Source organism: Papaver somniferum, chromosome 3, assembly GCF_003573695.1.
Source record: "Papaver somniferum cultivar HN1 chromosome 3, ASM357369v1, whole genome shotgun sequence".
Lineage (NCBI taxonomy): Eukaryota > Viridiplantae > Streptophyta > Magnoliopsida > Ranunculales > Papaveraceae > Papaver > Papaver somniferum.
This window is the reverse complement of record NC_039360.1, coordinates 184,419,980-184,425,939: the sequence shown is the minus strand read 5'-3', so window position 1 is coordinate 184,425,939 and position 5,960 is coordinate 184,419,980. Positions and strand designations below refer to the sequence as shown.

At 35.2% G+C, this 5,960-nt stretch overlaps 1 long non-coding RNA gene across 1 annotated transcript; it reads right to left on the bottom strand.

Annotated features, from left to right (window-relative positions):
* Positions 1–3,539: 3,539 nt before the first annotated feature.
* On the bottom strand, positions 3,540–4,752 carry LOC113358252. Its single transcript, XR_003364332.1, has 3 exons — positions 4,401–4,752; positions 4,128–4,258; positions 3,540–3,817 (listed from the first exon to the last, which is right to left on the bottom strand). It is a non-coding gene; the product is annotated as an uncharacterized LOC113358252 (long non-coding RNA).
* Positions 4,753–5,960: the final 1,208 nt, after the last annotated feature.

Here is a 5,960-nt window from a genome sequence, read left to right as displayed (position 1 = left end):
CTAGCTTTTTGGTCTTGTGCGCAACATTCTTCGCGGCTTCCTTGCGTAATTACTCCCGGCTTTTCACTACTTTTCTGCTCTTTTTGCTCCGCACTTCATCCAGATTTTATTTGTTACCTAAAAATGCAAAATTAAGTAAGAAAAATATTTATTCTTGAAAACAATGAAAATACAGAATATGGGATAAAATGTAGAATTAATGCACAAAAGATGAGTTAAATGCCAACAAAAATATATATAAATATGCACTATTTAGCACTCATCATTTCTCTCAATTCAAGGCATTGAATAAAATCCATTAATTCTAGAACAAGGATAAGAAATAGAACAGGGCGATGCATTCAGTTTCCGTATCTAATCAATAGAAACAACAATCCTCTAACTGGATTGGATCTTAATGAAAAAAATAATCCAATACCCTTTGATTTTATTGTATGAATATTCATAAAATATATAACATCCATATAGAATTCTTAATATTCTTAATAGTATCTTAATTTAATCTTAATAAAAAAATTCTATAAATTATAACTAAAAAAATATGTAATTCTTTTTTCTCTTTTTTTTAGAGAAAATCTGAGACAAGATAAAAACGATAAGTTTGTAATAAGAGCATAATATGTCTCTAGCATATCGAAATGGAATTTAAATAAGTGAAAATAGGACTCCACTCGATGAACCTTGAAACAAGAATGACCCACAGCAAAAAAACTGGGGAATTCAATCAAAATTCATTGGTATTTTGACTAAACAGTTATAGCTTAATTCAAATTCCAGATCGAATCGAGGAATGCAGTATATATTTTTTCCACATTCATAGGAGTGTATCTATGTTTCTGCTTTACGAATATGACATTTTCTGGGCATTTCTAATAATATCAAGTATTATTCCTATTTTGGCCTTTTTTCATTTTCGGGGTTTTAGCCCCGACTCGCGAAGGACCGAAGAAATTTTATAGTTATGAATTAGGCATAGAACCAATGGGCGACGCTTGGTTACAATTCCGAATTCGTTATTATATGTTTGCTCTGGTTTTTGTTGTTTTTGATGTTGAAACGGTTTTTCTTTACCCATGGGCGATGAGTTTCGATGTATTGGGTGTATCCGTTTTTATAGAAGCTTTAATTTTCGTTCTTATCCTAATTGTTGGTTTAGTTTATGCATGGCGAAAAGGAGCGTTGGAATGGTCTTAGCTCCTGAATATTCAGACAATAAAAAGAAAAAAGAAGAAAATAATGGCATTGAGACAGTTATGAATTCCATTGAGTTTCCGGTACTTGATCAAACAACCCAAAATTCAGTTATTTCAACTACATCAAATGATCTTTCAAATTGGTCAAGACTCTCCCGTTTATGGTCGCTTCTGTATGGTACCAGTTGTTGCTTTATTGAATTTCCTTCATTAATAGGCTCGCGCTTCGACTTTGATCGTTATGGCTTGGTACCAAGATCGATTCCTAGACAAGCGGACTTAATTTTAACAGCCGGCACAGTAACAATGAAAATGGCTCCCTCTTTAGTAAGATTATATGAGAAAATGCCTGAACCAAAATATGCAATTGCTATGGGAGACTGCACTATTACAGGAGGGATGTTCAGTACTGATTCTTATAGTACTGTTCGAGGAGTTGATAAGCTAATTCATGTGAATTTTTATTTGCCGTGTTGCTCGCCTAAACCGGAGGCAGTTATCGATGCTATAACAAAACTTCGTAAGAAGGTATCTCGAGAAATCTACGAAGATAGATTTGGGTCTCAACAGAATAATCGATGTTTTACTACCACTCACAAGTTTTATGTTGGACGTAGCACGCATACTGGAAATTATGATCAAGGATTACTTTATCAATCGCGATCTACTTCAGAGATACCTTATGAAACATTTTTAAAATACCAAAGTTCAGTATCTTCCCATGAATTAGTGAATTAGGGAGACTGCTTTTCTTTTGTGCAGAAGAATAGCAAATGCCCTTCACTTCAATTTTCAAAAATTTCGTCCTAAACGTGAACTACTTATACAAATGAAAATCCGGGAGAGGTTAAAAACATGCAGGGTTGTTTGTCTGCTTGGCTAGTCAAGCATGGGTTAGTTCATAGATCTTTAGGCTTCGATTACCAAGGAGTCGAAACTTTACAAATAAAGCCCGAGGATTGGCATTCCATTGCTGTCATTTCATATGTATATGGTTACAATTATCTACGCTCTCAGTGTGCCTATGATGTAGCACCAGGCGGACTCTTAGCTAGTGTGTATCATCTTACGAGAATAGAGTATGGTGTGGATCAGCTAGAGGAGGTATGCATAAAAGTATTTGCCCCAAGGATAAATCCCAGAATTCCATCTGTTTTTTGGATTTGGAAAAGTGCGGATTTCCAAGAACGGGAATCTTATGATATGTTGGGAATCTCTTATGATAATCATCCACGCCTGAAACGTATTTTGATGCCTGAAAGTTGGATAGGATGGCCCTTACGTAAGGATTATATTGCTCCAAAATTCTATGAAATACAAGATGCTCATTGAATGGTAAGAACCTAATTTTCTTTTTACGCTGCGAGATATCCAAGGAATTTTTTTACAATCTCTTCTAGAGTAATCAAACTCTTTTTCCTATATATGGATATGGATGCGCAAAAAAATGTGTCCTCATTGAGATTCCCAAATTTGGAAGATATTCTATTTATTTTCGGCGAGCCGGGCTAATAAGATGAATAAAATGAGTTACGTACCATGAACTTTGTACCGAGCACATCACTTAGATAGGCTCTCAAAAGTCACGTAGGGGAAATAACGAAATGGAATATGAAAAAAAACGAAGAAATAAAAGAGGATAGGATTCCACTTGTACTGGATCTTAATTTCACATTTTCTAGTCGGATCTTTCCACACCCCTCGAGACTATATATAGTCTTGGGTTTTTAGAAGCAACATCTAATTAGTGTCCTTCATTGTGTAGATTTTGGTATTCAAAACATGGTTTTCCCATTGGTATGTTCGGCCGAAATACTATAAATATCACTAATATTCTTTCCCATGCCGTATGCCAAAGCATTTTTCGTTCTCGTAACCTACATTTGGTTTAAGAAATATAGATGTCATATACCATTTGATGTTCTCATATGCTAAATATTCAGATAAGAGTCCAACAATTAAAATGGAACGCATCCAAATGGAAACTTGAGAGGCTGGTTCAAAAGGGGCAATACTGCCGACGTTATTGAAATTACGTGCTCCCTCACATGAAGCACTTTTGGATATCCATTTTAAATGATATAAATCTAAGCCAACAGTCAAGGTAAAATCCTTGAAGTTCACATTCCTAGACTAACATCAAGGATATCAACGTCGATTAAATTAGAGAAATGTGCATCGATGTGGAAACATATGACATTTCTTTGTAGTAATGCTGGGTATCTATTTCTTTGTACCGTTGCTCACCAAAGTGACCAAAAAATGCTAACCAAAGGAAATTTCGAGATGTCACAAAAAAATTCTATAGAAAGAAAAGAGTATTGTAAGTTACCAACCTACAGGCGTTGACCAATTGCAATGGTTGTGCATCTCTTCAGGTACTAAGAATAGGCATTTCTGTTTGTAACAATGGCATATATTAGACGGTCAATTGAGCAAAGAGGTTCCTTATCAACAGTTTCCCTCTTCAGCTTTGAAATGAAAACATCCATGTTTATCATCCACTGGAACCTTAAAATCGACTTCAGCATCACGTTCCATGATACCGGTCCGAATCAGCATTTCAAGATGCATACAAATGAAAATAACTTATTACATCATTGGCAGAACTGCAGGAGTATGGACTGCAAGACAGAAAGAAAAAGAAAATGTTAATAGTAATGCAAATGATATGAGTGAAGGATCTATTATTCGCTTCTAGAAGTCTGAACTACCAAAGAATGTCGGAAATAAATAACATTCAGCTATTAAGAAGCATTAAGATAAGAAATGATCGGGAAATTGTGTAATATCATTTGAAACTCTCAATGGGAAAACAAAATACAACAATATACCCAGTGAAAATTAGATATGTTGATTCAGAGTATGCAATGCTCGAGATGTTAATGAAGATTCGATATCGCCAAATAAATTCAGATATATCGTAAATCATACGTTGAAAAAAGAGTGGACACCAAGTTACATGGAGGATGCAAAAATCAATGCAAGCTCAGTAAGTCTTCAAGACAGAAGTTCAACCATAGTTCCTTCTTTCTCTATCCACTCCAACTACAATCATACATTGCCTGGAAAGATCACTGATATTAATTAGATCACTTAATTCCTAGTACGGAAAACATGGGATTTACGTAGATTAGTGTCATACCTGCACCAATCATTTCCCACTAATAAGAACATTATTCAAAAAGAGCAATTCTAATAGCGTACCTTAGCATAAGGGTACTCACCCACAGAGACAGGGGCAATAAAAAAGATAGTTCTTCACTTTGGGAAGCTAAGCCATGTTCGCTTCCAATAAACTTGCTCACAAATGCCCACCAATGTTCCTGCAGTTCCAATACAGATTCCATATTCATAGTAAATCAATGCGAACAGTTAAATAAAACAGAAAGAGAGTTACTCAGCAAGAAAATGTTCTCAACACCCTTGCAAATCTTGTATCTTGTAAAATTGACTTGTGTAAACCTTATTTTCCTTATTCCATTTGGTTGCATTCATTTCTGATACAGTGACTCGATATCTTGTTGGAATATTGACAATAATAATGAAAATAAATTGAATAAGCACAAGTGATACTTAGTTTGTTTTGCAGCAACTTGGTGGATGCATCACGTCGAGTAGCATGCGGAGCAAAAATTGATAGAGACACGTATATGATACGATGTCCTAAAGACAATATCGTCAACTACTCCTCTAAACAGAGAGATGCTATAGCTTCATTGACGAGTTGCCTCCAGGATACAACTATCGTTAGCATTCCTTCTTGTAGCATACAAGAGAACGCCCTAAGAACTTGGCAGTGAAAAACGACTCAGTGAAACCACCTTGTTTCACTCAAAAGAAAACTCATAGAGAAAAATGGAAGAATAAAACTTGTTTTTCTCATTTTCCTCTCCTACTCTTTTTCCACCAAAAACAGAGGAGTTAATGTTGAGTTGTTTTTCTCTCAAAACATGAAAACCAAAATATGAAGGAGTTCATTTTGTGTTTCTCTTTCTCTACTGAAAACGTAAGAAGAGTCCTTTTTCTCCTCTACTCTCTTCTTCTGCTACTATCTTCCAAAAGAAAATTAGTCTTATGGTATTTCAAACGTTAAATACAATGAAAGGAATCTCATGCATGTCATAAAAAGAATGAGCAAAATTCTTTCTTATTTAGTGTATTCATTTTTCATTAAAAACAAGAAGGGAATCTTGCATGTGTGTATGACAAGAATTCCCATGCGTACACTAGAGAGAAAAGACATAGAATCTCATGAGTGCTTTTGTAAGAAAAGTAGTGTAGTGTAAAGGAGAGAGAGATTCTCATGCAAAGACAAGACAAGCAAATGCACAAAACAAGAAGAGAAATCAGACAAGATTCCAAAAAAAAAATATTGTGCCATGAAGCATGTGGGAGACAAGAGAATATTTTCACAAACTAAAAAAAGTGGTATCATGGTTTATTTATTCACAAAACTGATTTTTTTCAACAATCCCCCACATGAATGATAAAACATATCGATAAAACGCGAGAAAACAGAAGACATCAAAATTAGGCTAAGTTGTCCCAAAGATTGAACCTTAACTTAGTGAGAGGTTACCGGAACTGCTTGTTGTAACGGTGAATACAATGTCTTGAACCGCCAACAGTGAATGTAATTCAGAAATAACAACCACACTTGATGTCTCCACTGAAAGCTGTCAAGCTCTTGCGGTTGTGCCCGTTTTGGCCATGGGCTAAATCCCGGTTTTAATGAATGTCTCTAGAGAATCAGCTCAAATTCTC